Source organism: Peromyscus eremicus, unplaced genomic scaffold (assembly GCF_949786415.1).
Source record: "Peromyscus eremicus unplaced genomic scaffold, PerEre_H2_v1 PerEre#2#chr22_unloc_1, whole genome shotgun sequence".
Lineage (NCBI taxonomy): Eukaryota > Metazoa > Chordata > Mammalia > Rodentia > Cricetidae > Peromyscus > Peromyscus eremicus.
This window is the reverse complement of record NW_026734286.1, coordinates 9,077,976-9,098,955: the sequence shown is the minus strand read 5'-3', so window position 1 is coordinate 9,098,955 and position 20,980 is coordinate 9,077,976. Positions and strand designations below refer to the sequence as shown.

The following is a 20,980-nucleotide window of genomic DNA, read 5'->3' as shown; positions in this document are numbered from 1 at the left end:
AGGCCTTAAACTTATGATGCACCTGCCTCAACCTTCCATGTGCTGGGATTCCAGGACTGCACTACCACATTCAGCTGGAAATTCATTTTGGAGATTAGCAATTTGACTGCCTTCTTTTTAAAAGTAACAGAGCTAAATTCATATCAGTTATGGCATGTGCCTTTAATCCTAGCACTTGGGAGGCAGAGGCAGGCAGGTCTCTGTGAGTTGAAAGTCAGCCTGGTCTACAGAGCAAGTTCCAGGACAGCCAGGACTGTTACACAGAGAAAAACCAATAAATAAATAAATATATAAATAAATAAAATAAACCTTTGGTGTTGTTAATATTTTCTTATTCCCTATTGTGTCTATTTCATCTCCAATCTCTACTATTCTTTCTTTCTATGCCCTACCTTTCCATGCATTAATTTTATTTTTATTTATTTATTTATTTTTTACATTTTCACATGTGGTTTTTTTGGTTTAGGTTGTAGGTGGGCCTTTTGGGAGCCAGGTTTGTGGAAACTTTCTCAGAGGCCCTGACGAAAGTGCTAAGAACATTACTTTTGTGTCCTGCCCAAGAGCTGACTTGACAAGGTCTGGTCAGGTGCTTGAGCCAGCCTCTTGGACTCAGGGGAACCAGCCTCTTCAGGCCGAGATGCTGTGGTTTTCAGTCTCATGGCCACTGTGAGCTCAGTTTGAGGTATCCTGTGTTCTTGCCGTCATTGCTAAGTTATCTTTCTGTTGACTGTCCCATTCTCTACCTGCAAATACTGTATCAGCCCTGTACGTCTTAATGAACTTGCTTACAAGAGCCATCACAGCTTATGCAAGACATACTGATTGCTTCTATCTTTAACATCTTATCCCAGGGGGTCACCCTGGTCACCTCCCACTCCTTTGGGGATCCTAAGTGTTGGTGTTTGGTGTCACAGACCAAGCTGATTTAATTTTATTTGTTTGTTTGTTTGTTTATTTATTTATTTATTTATTGGTTCTTTGAGACAGGGTTTCTTTGTGTAGCCCTGGCTGCCCTGGAACTAGCTCTCTAGACCAGGTTTAAACTTTTGATGTCCTCCCTCCACCTCTCAAATGCTGGCATGATAGGCCAGTGCCACCACAGAAGGCTGGAAAGTGTTACAGTCTTGATTACCAGTGTGCAGTTGAGAGAAGTGTGTGCCTTATTGATAATGCTTGCTCCTGCCTGGTGAATATCAGTCAGATGGTTTATATTTGACCTGGGTGGACTGGTCTCCCTTTCAGCTGTGAGGCAGGGCGATCACACTACTGTACATTGTTTAATGATCTCCGTATGCTAGATACCCTGTTCCCAGGAGGAGGTGCCTACTAAGTGCCGATATAGCGCAGGGACGACTTTGCAGTCCAGGTACGAGTTCTGCTGCAATGCCAGTCCCTACTGGTCTGGGACAGTTCTGTGCCTGGAGTGGAAGCCTGGGCTGGGAACCACAGCACTCATCTCTAAGGGAGCTGCCCATGTCACTCAGGCATCACTAGCCAATCAGCGACTCCAGATAGACTGCCAGTCAGAATGGGGGTGGAACTTCTGGTCTGTCATGCTGCAGGTTCTTGGGCTCTGTGCCTTAGGGATACTCGTGTATTTCCATGTGCTGCGCTGTGACCCACTACAGGGAGCTGTGAGGAGAGTGGGGCCAGGTCGGAGTCTGCGTCATGGTGAGTGAGGAGCCAGAGTTCCCACGGGGAGGGGTTAGGGGAGCAGGGAGGAGTCCTGGGAGCAGGACAGTAGGAACCGGCTGGACCCTCAATGTCGCCAGAGATCTTAGGTTCCCTGAGATAGCTGCAACTCCAAGGGGAAACAGGACTTCTGAATGGCATTTCTCTGCTGACTACGCCCGTGCAGAGCATGGGGAGTGGAGCCCTTGTGTGGAAACATCCTTGTTGCTGATGGCATCATGCAAGGCTAGTATGTGCCCTTTTCATCTTTACTGTGGAAGGTGTTACTGTAACAGTGTTGTTACTGTCACTCCCGCGGCTTTGAAGGAACCAGCAGACTTGAATGACATTACTCCACGGGCAGAGCCGGGGGAGTTGGAGCCCAGTTGTGGAAATATCCTTGTTGTTGACATCATGTTTCAAAGCACGTGCTTGCAGTCTATTTATGTCATTGTGGAAGGCAGATTTGCCACCTTGCAGAGCCCCAGTTTCTCAAGTGTTTCTAGAAATTCTGTACTTGGCAATGAACTTTCAGGTGTAGGATCTCTCTGCATTTAATTCTGTGCACGTGTAAAGTCTGTGTCATTAACACATTTGCGTGCAGCCGCCACAGTGGTCCAGGCACCTATGTCAGTAAGGCTAGACTTACTGGTTTTTCTGGTCTTGTATCTTATTAATAGTGTTTTTGTTTCTAAGTTTGCTTGCATGTTCTGTTGATCTCTGTTCCTTCCCAGACAGCACCGTCTTTTTGTTGTTATTGTTATTTGTTTATTGAGACAGTGTTTCTCCGTGTAGCTCTTGCTAAAAACCTGGAACTTGCTTTTGTAGACCAGGCTGACCTTGAACTCACAGAGATCCACCTGCCCCTGCCTCCTGAGTACTGGGATTAAAGGCATGTGCTTTATATTCAAGGTTACCCCAGCTTTCTGCTAAAGCAAGCCCATCCTCCATTAGGCACAAGTCCCAGTGGGATCCCCACTTTTCAAAGGTTAATTGTGCATGATTGCACCTTTTCCTTTAAAAAGTATCTTTAAAAAGATACTTTGATTATTTATTTATTTTCTACTTTACATAGCATTGGTGTTTTGCCTGCATGCATATCTGTGTGAGGGTATCGAGTCCCCTAGAACTGGAGTTACAGACATGTAGGTGCTGGGAATTGAACCCAGGTCCTCTGGAAGAGCAGCCAGTGCTCTTAATTGCTGAGTCATTAAAAAGATACTTTAATTAGGCTAGCATGAGATGGTACTGCTGTTCTAGGGAGGTAGGTCCCACATAGCTAAGGAACAGATGAAAGATTTCATGGCCTCAAGCAGAGACAGTTGAGTCCTTCCATGTGTCTTACCACACAGATTGTACTGTGGAAGCCACTTGTCATGTAGGTCTTTCACCTTCTCAGTCCCCAGACACAAGATGTTGCTTGGCCCCTTTTTATCCCAGTTGAGTCTGATCTGGGCTATGATCAGACAGATTTCTAATTCTCTGTGTTGGCTGTAATGGATGACCTTAAGATTTCAACTTGTTAAAATAGTAAGATCAAATTTCAAACCTTCGAAGCCTTGTATGGCACTTCTGCCCATTTAGAAATGCACCTTTGGATGGCATCATCTACAGCAGTCACACTTCAGCACACCAAACCTGATCCAAGGTTTCCCAGGTTCTCTGAGGGAACTGGGTAGAGAGAGAAACAAGGGATAATGCCATGCACTCAGAGAAAAGATATGGACTTAAACCTAAGTTTGGAGGCCTTGAATTCTTTAATGTATTTTGTACTGCATAGAAATCTCTTAAGACATACTCCTGGAACAGCATGTTTTGGGGCAAACTGCACATTATTTAAATCATCATAATTACAGATCATAATGCACTTTAGGTGTTGTTTTTCAATAGCTATAACATTTTTATTTACAAAGACAATTGAACAATTAATTAAACAAAGTTCCTAGTACTTTTATAACATATGGTATTGAGTAAAAACATTTTCTTCTATGAAGAGGGACCAAACAAAATTTACATAAGTATCTAGATTCACTCATTTTCCCATAGGCAGTACAAATTCTGCAGGGTCTCATAGGAATTTTTTTTCTTTCCACTCGCTGAGTACATGAAGTTCTTTCCACATGCTGCTTCCTATCACCTGACAGCCTTTTCAGTGGATTGTTCTGAAGTGCTCTCCTTCCAACCCCAGGGGAAGGGCTGGACAGGTTGGCCTTTGGTTCCAGAGAGCCTTCATTATTGTTATCTATTATCCAGTCTCTCACCACCGAGAGCAGAGACTGTTTGTACTTCAGTTTTGCTTGTGGATTGAGGACGTTGTACACGCTAAGGGAATAAACCACAGTTTATAAGATACAGCACTACTTTTTTTGTCCATTTCATGGTTTTTCTTAGAGTGGAACAACACGAAAGGAATTGAGCTGCAGTGTCAGTGCCTTCCATGTGGACACTGGATTCCTTGATGCAGATGGGTTTACAATATTCTCTCCCGTTTTCTATTTTTTTTCCTGTTGTTGAGACAGAAGTGTCATGGATTGTTGATATCATTCAGACAACCCCCTTGTCTTTCCATGCTAGGAGAAGAATGTCAGTTTTCTTCCTTTTTGATGCTTTCATTTTTAAATTTCTTGGTACACCTCTACTTTCCCTAACAGTCCCACAGACTCTAGCTTTGTTCTGTAGCAGCAGTTCATCAGCAGATGTAGCGTTGCAATAATTATCTTGGTAAATATGATGCCATCTGCCAAGACTGGGTCCAAGGACTGAAAGAACAGTTTCTTGCAGTTTCTTTCCTTCAACAGTGTATATTGCAGATATAGCCGGTGTCACTCTCATACACCATCTGAACAAGTAAACTGTATTCTGTTATTTTCACTGGGTTGTACATGTGAAATTTTAAATGTCCTCTCCATGGTATCATTCCCTCGTCCAAAGAAAACTGCTGCTTTGGTTTGTATATTATGTGAAATTTAGGCAGGAAATAATCCACCAGAGGTTGGATCTTGAAAATATCTCCGAGTGACTGTCCATTTTGGCATGATCGTTGAAATGTCAGGATGTCCATATTTACTCAAATCTATGGCAATTCTTGGTCTGTGGAAATATAGAGGTACATATCAAAGGATCTGTTCACCAGTAGTTTTCAAGCTGTCTTTTCCTGTTTGACTCTTAAGAATAATTAGGCCAAGAAATTTCTTGATGTCCTTCTGTGTAACTGGAGACCACTTTAGTGTTTTAGATGGTGTTTTGCATTTCATTACAATTTGATCATGATAGTTGGGCAACTTTTTGCACATCTCAAAAGATTCATCACCAAAAAAAGATTAGTAATGGAAGGTACAGAGTCACATTGAGTCAGAAATGTAGTGACCTAAGCATAACCTACAAACATCTGTAAGCGTGGTGGTGTGTCAATTTCAAACCAACAGTTAGCAGTAGCTTCGTCAGAGTTGGAATCACTTGAAAACACCACCACCTTGTTCTTCCTTACAGGGCTAATAATTTCACTGTTTGTAGAATCATCTCCGGAATCATCAAAACAGTCATCCACATCTTTGATCTCACTAGGAATATCGGATAAATTATCATTAAATATTTCCAGAAGTGTATCAGTTTCGTTGGTTTCCCTCCTTACTCTGAGCAAGGGCATTTCCAAAAGTGCCAGGAACTTGAAGACGAAGACTGTTTGAATGACCAAAATACAGTGTAACTACAATGCTCAATGGGTTCCTGCAATTATATAATTTTTCATACATTAACCTGCAGTTTCCACCCATGAGATCGCTCCTTTCCATGTGGACAAACAGTGTGTTTACATCTAAGATCCATAACAGATAGCACTTGAAACATGAGAAAATTCATGGGGGTCCTTAACAGATGACACGCAAAACAGGAGAGGAAATTTGTGAGGTCCCCTAACAGATAGCATGTGTGGTACGAAATGTGTTAATCTCTTCTTAGATGGGGTAGGGAAGGTTATATTAAGGAAGCCTGTAACCCAGCCAGAGACGTTGGCTCCTCCTAATATTTGGAAATATTTTTTCCTTCCCTCTGTCTTTGTCTCCTCTCTCCCTCTCTTCCTGTCTCTTTCTCTCACCTCTCTTCCTGTCTCTGTTTACTTTAATAACTTTCACTCTTTTCCTTTAGAGCTCTTTCTTCTTAGATTGTATCCTGTCATTGTGTATATTTGCTCAACACCCTCAGGTTTCTATCATTGAATGCTTAGTCCCCAATTAATGGAAGTAATTGTGTAAAATTAAGTTGTATGCCCTTATGGGGGTAGGAGTGTCTTGTTTGTTAAGATGTGTATGTGGGCTTTGAGGTTTCAAAAGACCAGGGAAAGAGAAGTGTTTCTTTCTCCTGCCTTCCTGTGTATCCGGATATAACACTCAGCCCCGTGCCTACCCACTGAAGCTTCCTTTCAAGATGATAATGGATGAATGCTCTGTCACTATAATCAATCCCCAAATTAAAATCCTTCCATTATAAGAGTTGCCTTAGTCATAGTACTTATTCACAGCAATAGAACAGTCAGTAAGACAGGTTGTTTGTGTAATATTTTGGCATATTACCTCTCTGTATTCTGTTCATGTCCTGTGAAATCAAGTAAGGCTAAATGAAAGAGTAAAGAACTGATTTCTTGAGAAACATTCCATCTGTGGTATGTTATTTATAGAATGTCTTTATTTCTTTATTTTATTTTTACCCTTTATTCATTCATTATAGGGATGTTCAGGTTTCAAGAGTTTGTAAGCTTTCTGATGCTTCTGCTGTGGTTGATATCTAGCTCTAATCTGTGGTGATCTGATAAGATGCAAGGAATTATTTTAGTGTTCTTACATCTGTTCAGACTTGCTTTGTGTCTATGTATATGGTCAATTTTGGAGAAAGTTCCATCAGGTGCTTGTGGGGCATTCACTAGAGAAGACTGCTAGGACATGGATTTATGCCAATAGAAAAGTCTTTATTTGCCATCCTGCTACACTGAGTGTTCTGGATCCCAATGTAGGCCTGAGCCTTTTTCAGTTTGTGCTTTTAGGCAGAAAAACCATGTTCTGGGTTGACATATTTCAGTTAACAAGAATGTTTAGCCAGATACAGAACTACAGACTAAAAAGTAAGTTTAGTACATTTATAGACTTCCCATAAATATGAATCTTAATGGATTAGGCCTTTGTTTTTATTTTTGGCAGATGGTGTTGTCTACCTCCTGAGTTTTACAGCCTGAATGCCACTTCCATTATGGAGTCAGTTGTGATGAGGTCTGAGGGTCTGGGGCCTGTTACATTCCCCACTGGACCTAGTGAATGAATCAAATCATGAAGTCATCCTGTTTTATTTTAAGATTCAAGGACTCTGCCATTAGTCCAATCAGAACAATAATGGAGTAGTTATCTAGGGGAACCAAGAGAACAGACTGGTATCAATTATTTTTCCAACCACAGCAATATTTTTTTTAATTACTCTTGATCAATTAGTATAGACACAACAGATTTTTTGCAAAGCCATAGTTTCCTTTATATCATGAGAAGTAAGTCTAAGACTTTTCAATTTTGTAGGATCTTTTTTGTAAGGGACTCTAACTGTTGTTTTAATTCAGAAATGCAAACTTTTAATACTATCAGGTCCTGGTCAACCTGTCTACTTAATTTGGAAAGCGTCAGAAGAGGGACATTTAGTGAAACCATTGGTACATGCCCACCAAATAGTCTCAGTGGCTCAGTAATATTGTTGTTATCCTGATGAATTAACCCATAAAGGAGAACATTAATTTGGGTTACTGTCAGTCACCGTAAGTATTGTCAGTCAAAGGCTGACAGTCTGGTTAGTTCCTATCCCTATGTAGTATGATGGGGGCCAGGTGTCTTAAGAACAACCAGCAATCCTGGCCAATTTCTGGCTGGGAATGATTAACTCCACCCCCATGGTCCCTTCCTGTGGCATAGAATCTGATTTTTCAGTTTCCTAAAGGCCAGAATCTTTTTAAAGAACTTTGCCAGGAATCTTCAGTTCACAAACCCATTTTTTTTTTTTAATGGAAACTCTCTTGTTTCTGGCAACCATGGAGCCTAGCCACGTGGGCATGCCTAGAATTGTAAACTCTGTATTTCTATTTCAAAAGATAAACCCCCATCTTCCTTTTCTCTAATATAGCCAGACATTTAAAATGGGCTTCAGTGAGCAAAGGTCAAAATGAATATGGGTTGCAGGTTTGTACTTACTTTTGTGTATCTGTCTTCTTAGTTCCCAAGTTCAGGCCTTCAGGCTGTGGTGGTTGGACCCTGACGCTGCACTCATACCAAATGAAATGTAAGAATCAGGAGGAGGTAGAGGGACAGGGATTTGAAAGTCTTGGGTACCCAATGAAACCTAACTTTAATGGGTCTGTAGTCCAGAGACAGTCCATTTGGCAGCATCTTTGGCTTCTACTTTCTGGACCTCAGTGTGGTAGGTAAATGGTGTAATGTGAGCTATCTTCACAGCCATGGGAATGAAGATAATTACCTTTTTGGGTCCTTTCTAGGTTAGTTCCACTTTTCCTTTGGCTACTCACTTGACCCCAACAGTATCATTGAACTGGAACAAGGGCAAACTTGCGGTGGACTCAGAGGTCAGCTGGGTCTCTAAGATAATCCAATGAACAGCCATTATGGAGGACTGGATGCCTGTAGTGACTTGAGAAACTAATGGTTAGAGTTCTGCAGACTGTTTTCTAGGCCTTGGAAACAGTTGGGGAGGTTTTACAAACATCATCTCTGAGGGGGGCTAAATCCCTCCCTGTATGGATTGCTGCTGGCAGAAACAAAGAACAGGAAGAAGGCCGTCCATTCTTTGGTAGAGTCTAATGAGAGTTTTGTTAAAGTGTTTTTTTGTTTTTGTTTTTTTAAATGTCTTTTTTATTCTTTTTACCTGGCCAGAACTCTGAGGTCTGTATTCACAATGGAGTTTTCATTCTATATCTAAAGCTTTAGCTCTTAGTTGAGAAATTTGATGATGAAAGCCAGGCCATTGTTAGACCTCCTTGCTAGGGGTAGGCCAAATCAGGGGACCCCTTCCTGAAGGAGCTCTTTTAGGTATTGTCTGAGTAGTTTTAGTCTGGGTTGGGAACACTTTTACTGATTCAGAGATGGTATCTATAAAAACTAGCAAGTACTTTTAACTTCCCCAAGCAGAGTGGATCTTGGTGAAGTCAGTTTTCCCAGAGATCTTGGGGTCTTGTTCTGTCATTTGGATGCTTTCCTGGGTAGGGGCTCTCTGTTTTAGATTCACTTGAGCATAAACCTGTCATCTGCCTGAGACATCCCTTGCTAGGCTGTAGCATGAATCTTAAATAGTCTTATTAATAAGATCAAACCTGAGGCCAGTTATTGGGGTGGATGCTGGAAGATCAGAGAAGCCTAACAAACCATAGCCATCTCACCTTGCCAATTCCTCAGCTGATCCTGTTTCCTCAGACTGGAAGCCTCTCAGCTGAGCTGTGCTGCTCAAAGCCTAAAAGCTTAAACAGCCAAATGATTCTAGTTTCTGGACTTCACGCCTTATATACCTTTCTGCTTTCTGTCATCACTTCCTGGGATTAAAGGCTCGCTTTCTGGGATTAAAGGCGTGAGTCACCATGCTTGGCTATTTCCAGTGTAGCCTTGAACTCACAGAGATCCATGCCTCCAGAAGGCTAGGATTAAAGGTGTGAGTGCCACCATTTTCTAGCCTCTGTATCTAGTGGCTGTTCCGTTCTCTGACCCCAGATAAGTTTATTAGGGTGCACAATATTTTGGGTAACATAATACCACCACACTAGGCTATCCAAATATACCCTGGTCTGAGTACCTCAGGAAGTTTTGTAGGCCCCAGATAAGTATCCTGGTGAAGAGTAATTACCAACAGCTCAATCAGTTGTTTTGGGGAGAATGGTCCTTCCCTCTGGTGTCCATCATTCTGTGGTTTTGAGCTGCCCATTTTTTTTTTTTTAACCATGGAGTCTCAGGCAGTAAAGGGTCATGGTATGTCATCAGAATATCAACAGGCCTCACTGGTTTGGTGGGCAGCCAGGTCAGAAGCCTAGCAGTGGGTGATAGCAATTTGTAGGAGAAGCCAAGTAGTCTATAGGAAGGCCAAGATTTTTTAATATACTTTTTCCCAGCAGTGAAAAGCCCTCTTTCTCTGTAGATCCTACTGTTGACATGCCCGGCAGTAAAAGCATAGTGACTGTGTATATGGTAGAGGACTTTCCTTTTTTCTACCTGAGAGCCTGGGTCAGATCAATCAGTTCTGCTCTCTGGTCTAAGGTACCTGTTGTGAGTCCTTATCGTTTCAGTTACTGGAGCTGTTGCAGCTCCCACATACCTGGTTTCATTTTTCATCACCTGAGGAGGAGCCCCTGTGTCAACACGCAAGAGTATAGACAAATTGATGATGGTGGGTGACTCAAATTAGAGTTTTGGGTGGGCCAGGAGTAGGGCCTGGTACTGGATCACACAGGTATTACACAGCCAGTGTATTGGTGCTCCTCATAGGAGGCATCATCCATGTTGTGTGCTGTGTGTATAAGATCTTGACTGAGAGTCAACTTGTTTTTGTTTCCATTCATTACACTAGCATTAGCTACCATTGCTCTTAGAAAGGTGGGCCAACCTGTGGATACAAGGTTCAGTCCTTTGTGCATGTATGTCACAGGGCATTTCCATGGCCCCAAAGTTTGGGTTAAAACCCCTTTTGTCTTGTTTTATGGAGAAGCAGATGAAAAGGTTTGGAGACATCTGGAAATTCTATGGCTGGAGTAAGGCAAAACTTTTTAAAGCCTTAAATTCCTTTTGTTTACTCTCAGTCCAGATTAGACTCAGTGCCTCCCTTGGTGCTGGTATATAGAGGCTTTGCAATTTCTACCAACTGGTATCCAGAGGTAGCAATATCCAGCTACTCCTAGGAACTCTTGAACCTGTTTCTTAGTCTTTGGAATTGGTGTCTGAAGGATGGAAGCAATCCTCTGATGCAGGCTCCTTTTGCCTTCCTTTAGCTGTTAGTGAATTAGGTAGGTTTCTACAAAGTTGGGCTTTCTTAGCCAACATTTTGTAGTCCGAGGTCTGTAACTCTTGCAGCAGTCCCTCGGTGGCCCTTTTATAATCTGCTTTCCCAGGAAAGCTCTAAAGGAAGGTCAGGAACTCTGCATTTAGTGTCTTTAACTCCTAGGGCAACCTTGTCCAGGGATATTGCCCACTGTAACCTCTCCCTGAGTCTGTCCATTTAAAAGCGAAGAAGGGGTGACTCATCTCTGTACCAGTGTGAGACCGAAGAATTCATCTTTGATGTCCAAGACAGTGTATACCTGTTTCTCTGGAAGAACCAGACTCCTGGGAATTAGAGGTCCCAGGTTTCTTTATATGCAGGAGAAGCATATTCCAGTATGACTGGCAGAGCACCAGGATGTTGTCTCTTCAATCTAGGCAATATGGATTTCAATTTTCCCTTTTGTTTCCACGGTCATGGGTAATGTTTATCTTTTGATTGTAGACGGAACTTTCAGCTAGGAGATATTCTTCTGATAGAGGGGAAGATACCAAACTTTTGCTTTGTGTCTGTAAGTCCAACTGTGTCTCATTATCAAAGAATGTGATGGTGGCTTTCAGTTCATGCAAAAGTTCCTGTCCTGATAGCTTTTTTGTTGTTAAACCAGGTTTTGCACTACCTACAGCAACTTGGACCTGCTTATACCTCTAGATTTCTTTATGCTTTTATAACATTTTTCAAATACCCTGACTGGCTGAGTGACAAAGGAAATCTTTTTAGCAGCTGTCTTTAATCTTTCTAAAAAGTACACTGTGAAATTGCTTAAAGTCTCCTTGGTCAGTGTTGGGCAGAAGGGAATATCTGTTCTTTCCAGGCTGCATTGCCTGGCAGCAATTCCCTTGCCCAGCCCAGGAGCAGCATTTTTACTTTTTTCGGAGAGATTGATTGGTTTTACAGATCATTGGTGAAAAGGAGATATAAATTATGAAAGAGGCAGTAGTGGAACTTTCTCTTTTCATTTTGGTTCAGCCCAGGAGTTTTCTCTTTCCCCTGGAACTACTTAGAGCAGCACAAAGTGGAGGGAATGCTCACCTAGGGAAACTATTTCCCCCCCACCCTGTGTGCATTTCAATTACATGTAGGGGGCTTGGGGCTTGCAGTAGAGGCCCAACCCCTCCCCATCTGGACCTAGGGACCAACATTGAATGTGAGCAGGAGTCAAACAACAAAACGAGCAAGTGCTTCTAGAGTGGGACAGGTGGAGAGGTTCATTTTCTTTTATGGGTGCCTTGGCAGAGCCAAAAGGATTTGAGTCCCCAGCAGGAAAGAGTGTACTTCTTCAACCTGCTGGAAGAGAGTTTCACACCAGAGAAAGCTCCTGGTCAATACAGTGAAACAAAACTTATGGAAACACATAGAAAGACATGTAGAGACACACACACAGAGACAGACATTCATTGAAAACAACCAGGGTGGCCCTCACCTATTCATACACCTGAACAGACAAAGGGATCCAGTGATATGTCCCATTGTTTCTGGGGTGGATCAGCATGCATATCTGGCCTCTTCTTTGTGTCTAAACAGAAGGCACCTCAGTAAGACTTAACTTTCAAAGGTGACAGAACAGGGGAGTTTCTAATTTGTTTCCTTTTGTGGTAGATGTGGCAGACCCCTCTGAAGCATTAGGCAGTACTTGATCAAAGGGAGCCCTGGTGTGGTTTAAATAGAAATGTCCCCCATAGACTCATGCTTGACTCATAAGGAGTGGCACTATTAGGAGGCTGGCCTTGTTGGAGTAGATGTGGCCTTGTTGGAGGAAGTGAATGACTGTGGAGGTGGGCTTTGAGATCTGTGTGTCTCTGTCTTCTGCACCTGCTTCTCCAGCCCTCTGTCTGCCTGCATGTCACCATGCTTCTTACCATGACAATAATGGACTAAACCTCTGAATTGTAAGCCAGCCTCATTCAAATGTTTACCTTTATAAGAATTGCTGTGGTCATGATGTCTCTTCACAACAGTACAATCCCAGCTTGTGCACCTGAGTACCTAGATTATCTCAGGTTGCACACTCCTAGTAGTCCCCTGACCATTGCACTCCCCCCCTCTGCAAGAGGCTCAGAGACCTCTCAGTCTTCTGAGGGTCTTGTTTCTGGGAACTCAGTGGGATCTCCAAATGTTGTGAGTATTCACCAGGGAAGACTGCTTGGCCATGGGTTTAAGCCAATAGAATGTCTTTATTAGCTGGCCTGTACTACACTGAGTGTTTAGGATATCAGTGTAGCCCCATGCCTCTTTCAGGATGAACTTTTAAGCACAAAAAATATCATGTTTGGGGTTTACATGCTTAAATTAACATGAACAGTTAGCCAGAAGTAGAACTACAGGAGCTCCCTGGGCTAAGACTAGCCTTGTAGTCTCGATTGTCTTGCTTCTACCTCCCATTTGGTGAGATCAGGGCTGTCAGGTCTCCATGCCCAGCTGTAAAGGGCTTTTTCAATAAAGGCTTGATTTTAGTGAGACCTATTCTGCAGACTATACTCTTTAGCCTAATTCTCAGTATTTTATTTTTAGAATCATACATAATTATATAGGGATGTGATGGATGTAACTTGAGAATCAAGGACTGTTTTGAACCTATGAACTCTTGCTTGTGGACAGTAAATTCTGGTTTTCTTTAGATACAAGCCATTGCTGGGGTATTCTAAATGTCTTCTTATTCCAAGATAACCATGCGTATGTCTTCTGCTGGTAATAACATTCAGAAACCAAAGCCACGCTGTACTTAGTTTCTAGGGGCTGGAAAGATGGCTCAGTGGTAAGTGTGCATATGGGCCTTGCAGAAGACAGAGTGCAATTCCAACACCCAATTTGCCATTTCTTTTGACTATGAATGAAATATTCCAGGTTTGTGTCATTTCATAACTCTAGTAACTTGTATCCCAAACGCTTTACTCTTCTTTGTCCTGGAATATTCTTGTGCCATTATTTTTGTGTTCTTCCTTCCTATGTCCCCAATAATGCCCTTAAACTTCTGATCCTTCTACCTCCACCACTCAAGTGTTGTGATTACAGCCATCCCAATCCTTGCCCCCTTTATGTAACAGAAATTGAACTCAGGGCTTCATGCATGCTAGACAGGTATGCTATCAATTAAGCTAAATCCTCACCCTTTTTATTCTTTTTCATTTTAATTGGATTTTTAATTATAATTTTGTTACATATGAATAGTTTGCCCACTTACATGCCTGTGTACAATGTATATGCCTGGTGCCAGTGGAGATCAGAAGAAAGTCAGATCCCCTAGAACTGGAATTACAGGTGGTTGTGAGTAACCACATGGGTGATGGGAACCAAAACTAGGTACTTTGAGTATCAAGTGCTGATAACCACTGCTCATCTCTTTGGCCCCATGTGGTTTGATTCTAATCCTGCACAGGGGGTTGTGAGTGACTATCAGTTCTCTGCCTAGCATTTACTGAAGTCAGCATTGGATTCTTGTGAACTGATGATAGGAATAGTTGTGTGCCTCCAGTGAGTGCTGGGAATTGATCTAGAACCTCTTTAAAAGCAAAAGATGATCTTATCTGTTGGTTCATCTTTATATATTCCATCATTTTTGTTATTGTAGTTTGTTGTTTTATTGCTTTAGTAGTATTTTTGAGAATGCTTTCATCAGTCAGTTATTTACTTACTTATTTATTTATTCATTCATTCATTCATTCATTCATTCATTTATTTGGTTTTTTTAGAGACAGAGTTTCTCAGTGTAGTTTTGGTGCCTGTCCTGAATCTTGCTCTGTAGACCAGACTGGCCTTGAACTCACAGATATCCACCTGGCTTTGCCTCCTGAGTGCTAGGATTAAAGGCATGTACCACCACTACCCAGCAGTCAGTAATTTATTAAAAATTCCTTCCTTCCTAGGAATTACTAGCCTTATAATTTACAAGGGGTCAATCCAGTTTGTAATACACGAGTACAGAATTGGAGTGACTGTTTAATACAATGGAGAAATTTTGAGGGAGCCCTTAAGTGCTTTCTTTTTTGTTGTTGTTGTTTCAGACAGAGTCTCACATTAGTCTAACTTTAGCTGTCCTGGTAATCTCTACATAGACCAGGCTAGCCTGGAATAATAGTTTCAACTGTCTCTGCCTCCTGGCATTTGGGGTTAAAGGTGTGCACCACCACACCCATATTGTCTACCCTTTTTTGAAGTTAACAATTTGGATAAAATTTTGCTGATATATTCTAAATAGTGTTAAACTGTTTGCATGTTTCTCTGTATATATTACTAGGCATTTCTTCTGCAATGCCATATTCTATTCAGTGGGCATAGAAATGGAAGGCATCATTCTCCTTTTCTGTTTCCTTATACAATGAGTTGGTGACTGCATTTGAAATTCTATGACCCATGTTGTAGAATATATGGAGCACAAAGCATTATGTAAATATATTCTCAATGAAGTGTACATTTGCAGTGCAGACAGTCTCAACATTTCTATTATGTACATATATGGGATACTTTAGGAAGTGGTGACCTATGAGGATGTACATGTGAACTTCACTCATGAAGAGTGGGCTTTGCTGGATCCTTCCCAGAAGAGTCTCTACAAAAATGTGATGCTGGAAACCTACTGGAACCTCTCTGCTATAGGTAAGAATGTGAGCTTTCTGTCACTTTTTAACTTAAGGAGATAAGACTTTCTTGGAAAGTTGTGGTTGTGATTTTTGCATGTGAAAGAGGTAGAATTTGGTGAATAAATCAGGCATTGTTCAAAGGATCAAGAAAGATAGTAATTTCACTTGTGCCTAATTTCCAGTAATATATCGCATACATTTTCTGGTACTGTATTTTAGGGTACAAATGAGAAGACCACAACATTGAAGAACATTGTCAAAATTTTAGAAGACATGGAAGGTAATTTTCGTGTGCAAGCTGATACATATGTACCTCTGAAGAAATGTTAATGTATCCTGAAGTTTTAATGAAAATCAACAATGCAGATAAGCTCAGCTTTGTGATGATTATTAAATTCTCACAACACTTGTGCTCCAGTGTCAGGTAGCTGATCATTGTTTGCAAAGCATTCCTTTAAGGACAAGACAAGGAAACAATGCCACAACAGATGTCACAATTTTAATCATAGCCATATCAGGGGCATGTTGTAGAACAGTCTATCTACTTACTTTCATACCATTCAATTATCATAAAAGGTATTCACATTGATAAGTGGATTAGTGAATGTCCAAGACCTTTTATAAACAAATCTTCCATATCAAAACTAGTATTCCTCATATACTTTTAATGAGTAACTTACCATAGTTTAGTGAGAAGAGCAGTTTCTGAGAGACAAGAAATTTATCATTGTGTAGAAACCTGAATCTCTATACCACATCTGTATGAGACATAAAACATTAGACTATGTGAATGCAATGTGAAAACCTTTTCTTGATTATTTACCCTTTAATTAGGTATATCATCTGTCCCTATATATTCAAGCCATGTGAGCATAAGGGACATGGAAATAAACATTGTTCTTCTGTCTCTCTAAGAACAATTAAAAGATATGTAGTAGTCCCCACTATGAGCAGAAATGATGACTATGATACAAGTTTACAAGTAATTGGCATGCCAGCTTCAGTGGAAATGCATCAACAAACTTACATTGCAGAAAAACCTTATGAATACAAAAAATATGGAAATTTATCTGTCTATACTAAATCCCTTTGCACTTGTAGTATGACTCACATGATAGGAAATTGTTACGAATGCAGTCAGTGTGGTAAAACTGTGAGTTCTTCCAGTTCTCTTCAAAGACATGAAAAAATACATATGGGAAGAGGAAGTAGTAAATGTGAACCATCTACTAAAGACTTCAGCTGTTACGGATATCTTCAAACACACAAAACAGCCAATAATGAAGAGGATCTCTATGAATGTCATCAATGTGATAAAGCCTTTATATCTGATTCCTCTTTAGAAGTACAGCAAATAACTCATTTGGAAGTAAAACCCTGGGAATATGATCAAAGTGATAACACCTTTGTATGTCATAGTCTTCATCAAGTACATAGAACTCATAGTAGAGAGAAAAGGTATGGATATCATCAATGTGGTAGAGCCTTTGTATGTCTGCCTTATCTTCAAATACATACAACAAGTCATACTGGAGAGAAACCCTATGGATGTAGTCAATGTGGTAATGCCTTTGCACAGAAGAATCTTCTCAGTCACGAAAGAAGTCATTGGGGAGAGAAAACCTATGAATGTAATCAATGTTATAAAGCCTTTGCTAATAAAAGTCATCTCAGTCATGAAAGAACACATACTGGAGAGAAACCATATGAATGTAATCTGTGTGGTAAAGCCTTTGCATGGAAGACTAATCTTCTCAGTCACAAAAGAAGTCATAGTAAAGAGAAATTCTATGAATGTAATCAGTGTGATAATGCCTTTGCAGAGAATAATCTTCACAGTAATGAGAGAAGTCATAGAGGAGAGAAATCCTATGAATGTAATCAATGTAGAAAAGCCATTGCATGTGAAAGCCATTTTCTCAGTTATGAAAAAAGTCATACTGGAGTGAAACCCTATAAATGTAATCAATGTGGTAAAGCCTTTGCATGTAATAGTCATCTTCACAGTCATGAAAGAAGTCATAGAGGAAAGAAACACTATGAATGTAATCAATATGGAAAAGCCTTTGCATATAAAAGTAGTCTACTCTGTCATGAAGGAATTCATACTGGAGTGAAACCCTGTAATGTAATCAATGTAGTAAAGCTTTTGCATGTAGTAGTCCTCTTTACATGCATGAAAGAAGTCATATGGAGTGAAACCCTATGAGTGTAATGGATGTGATAAAGCCTTTGCAGATAAGTATCATATTCACAGGCGTGAAAGAAGTCATACTAGAGAGAAATCCTACGAATGTGGTCAGTGTGGTAAAATGTTTGCACATTACAGTAACATTTAAAATCATGGAAAATTTCACAGTGGTAGAATTCCCCATGAACCTAATAAATGAGGTATAGCCTTACAGTCCACATACATTTTTCCCACTGAGCTATCTCACCAGTGCTTGAGTAAGATTCATAGAGACAAGCCATTGTTAAAATATTGTCTCTTTTTCAAGTTGTAAACATTGTGTTTCAAGAAGGCAGGAACACAGGATAATTTGAATAATAAAGCCTATTTGCAAATGAAAATGATATTTATTCTGTTGTCTTAGTTTGGGTTTTCATTGCTCTGAAGAGACACCATGACCATGGCAACTCTTATAAAGAAAACATTCAGTTGGCATGACTTGCTTATAGTTTCAGAGCTTCAGTCCATTATCATTATGACAGGGAGAATGGTGGTATGTAGTCAGATGAGGTGCTGGAGTTGAGAGTGCTACACCTTGCAGGCATCAGGAAGTCAACAGACACTCAGCAGTATCCTGAGCATAGGAAACCTATGCTCAAAGGCCACCCCCACACAGAAACACTTCCTCCAACAAAGCCACACCTAATAGTGGCACTCCCTATGAGATTATGGGGGCCAGTTATATTCAAACTACCAAAGTTGTTATCTCTTATTTTTTTGGATCATGTTACTTTATTAAGGACTAAATACTTGTTCTTAACATAGTCTCAGAAACAAATGAATGGCAGAGAATTTTATCAGTGGGTAAATGTGTTTCCTGCTAAGCCTGATGACCTGGTATTTTGTTTCAGAATGGCTGTAGGTATATAGAGTGGTCCTTTCTCAAAAAATCAAAAAAAGAAAAACTGGAAAGATGGATGCATTGCCACAAGACCCAGGTTCAATTCTTATCATCCACATAGAAGCTCACAACTGTCTGTAATTCCTTTTTCAGAAGATCTGACAGCCTCATTAGCTATATGTGCATGCAAAACAACTTTTCATATAAAATAAAAATTAATAACTGTTAAAAAGTATATATCCTTTGCAGAGAACAATCTTTACAGTAATGAAAGAAGTCATACAGGAGAGAAGCCCTATGAATATAATCAATGTGGCAAAGTATTTACACAGAAAAGTAATCTTCACAGTCATGAAAGAAGTCATAGAGGAAAGAAACACTATGAATGTAATCAATATGGAAAAGCCTTTGCATATAAAAGTAGTCTACTCTGTCATGAAGGAATTCATACTGGAGTGAAACCCTATAATGTAATCAATGTAGTAAAGCTTCAATGTAGTAAAGCTTTTGCATGTAGTAGTCCTCTTCACATGCATGAAAGAAGTCATACTGGTGAGAAACTATGGCTATGATCAGTATGGTAAAGCCTTTGCACAGAAGAGTCATCTTCACAAGCATGAAAAAAGTCATCCTGGAGAGAAACCCTGTGAATGTAATCAATGTGATAAAGCCTTTGCAGATAAGCTATCCACTTCTGCTCTGTTCTCCTAAGTGAATGTACTAAGAGAGGTGTCCATTTCTTCTCAGCTCCAGCCCAAGATGTTACTTCTTCTGGGACATTCTGCTAAAGGGGAATCCCTTGCAGAAATGTAGCAATTTCCTCCGGTTCTGGTGAAAAGTTGTTACTTTTTCTGCTCAGCCCTCCTAAGGGAAAGTCTTGGCAAAGGTCTCTGCCCACAACTCCTTAAAGTCTCAACAAAACAGCAGGATAGCTAGAGGAAGAAATCTAAAATGTGTCATTTATAAGTATATCAGATCTATACGTTTTGATATCATTGATGAACAGTTCATCAAAAGGATCTGGAATTGTATCAATTCATTTATAAAGTAGAAGCCCAATTATTAGGAATCTAGAGGTAAATAACAGCCTGTAATCAGACTGTCAGCTAGGCGTGCCTTTGTCCTGCAGCAGCCTGGTTATATGGTGTGATCAAGCGATCCATGATCCATAAGGCAAGTCAGCATCCTGTGGAAATATACAAGCATATCTTATGGCCGTGGGAGATGGCAAGCCAGGCTATAAAGTTCCTATAGACTCCAAAAATTTCATTTAATTTTTTAAGGTCTTGTAACAGCCTATAGCCTGATATTTTCTGAACAACAAATATTTGGGTGACTCAAGGACTGGTGGGAGGCTTTACATATCCTATTTTTGGGTTTTTCCTCCACCAGACAGGTAGCAACTACAATTCTCTCAACATTTAAAAGCAATTGGTTAATGGGGTCAGCAGTGGACAGTGGCCCCTAGGATAAATTTTGATACCCTAGGGCAATTGTCATTTTTAATTTCTGGAATAATGGGCTCAATTTTGCTTTGGGCTTGTTTACCCGAGTTCTTTTAAGTTTAAAATCCATCTAGTTGATTGGGTATGTGTAAGTAGGTAGATCTAATGTCTTTCTGGGTGACCTAGAACTTGTTATATGTTCCAGGATGACATTTTACTTCCAATCCTCTTGCTCCTCTGTGTCAATTGCCAATATTGTAGGCATGCATAATAATGTCTATTTTATGTAGTGCTAGGAATTAAACCCAATGTTTCTTGCGTGCTACACAAGCAGTCTACCAAATGAGCTACATATTCAGCCCCTGAAACATACTTTATCTACATATACTTCAGACACTACATATGATCTTCCTCATATCATCAGTTCTCTTGGCACAAGCTGTCTATAATGTAATCCACTTCTGACACTACCTGTAAAATATTAGATTTCACAAAGTAAAGTGTTCAGAACCAGAAGAGCCCAAACTTGGGATGTCCATTGTCCTTCTATGCTGACCAACCAGGTATAAACCAACTGTGAGTTTTGGTGACCTTCTCCTACTGCGTAACTTTTAGGACAGCTCTTGGTGTTTATGTTGGCAGTGGTGAAGCCTGCCTTCACTAGGGAATCACTTTATTTACACTTACAGGTTTTGGAGGCCCTACATTCTTCATAAAGATGTCTTTCCTTTTCTCAACACAAAAATCTACACTTTACAAAAAAAGTCAAATCTGGACTTGAAGCTCTTTATGTGGAGTTTTGGCTTGGCATTGTACTAAGTTTGTGATTTGTGCTCTGTGTAGCATACACTAGGTGAACAGCTGTAATGACAACACTTGGGAGCCTGAGACAAGTGGAGAGCAAATTACAGGCCAGCATGGACTACAGTAATACAACTTGTCTTCAAGTAAAACAAAATACAACACAACACACCACCAAACAATGAAATAAAAACATTCAAATGTTTGTGGTTGTCATTGACTACATAGGGCTTTTGAGGCAAGCTTGAGATACATGATACCTTGTCCCATAAATGAATAAATAAATGAATGAGTAAACAAATAAATTAATAAGTAGGTTGAAACACTAGCTAGCACAAATGATACTGAAAGACTG

The 20,980-nt window shown here is 40.4% G+C and overlaps 1 protein-coding gene and 1 pseudogene across 3 annotated transcripts in view; one reads left to right on the top strand and one right to left on the bottom strand.

The window, feature by feature from the left end:
- LOC131900449 (excitatory amino acid transporter 4-like) overlaps window positions 1-20,980 on the bottom strand; it is a 419,569-nt pseudogene that overhangs the window by 77,581 nt on the left and 321,008 nt on the right.
- Window positions 1-20,980, top strand: part of LOC131900827 (zinc finger protein OZF-like) — a 68,394-nt gene that overhangs the window by 17,845 nt on the left and 29,569 nt on the right. The window contains exons 1-3 of one of the 3 annotated variants that reach the window (XM_059252162.1): window positions 11,201-11,242; window positions 15,198-15,324; window positions 15,528-15,588. The exons of 1 other annotated variant lie outside the window; for it this stretch is intronic. The gene's annotated coding sequence lies outside the window, so the exon portion shown is untranslated. Of the gene's footprint in view, window positions 1-11,200; window positions 11,243-15,197; window positions 15,325-15,527; window positions 15,589-20,980 lie in introns of those variants that run through there. One more of the 3 variants, XM_059252161.1, reaches the window with a different exon arrangement.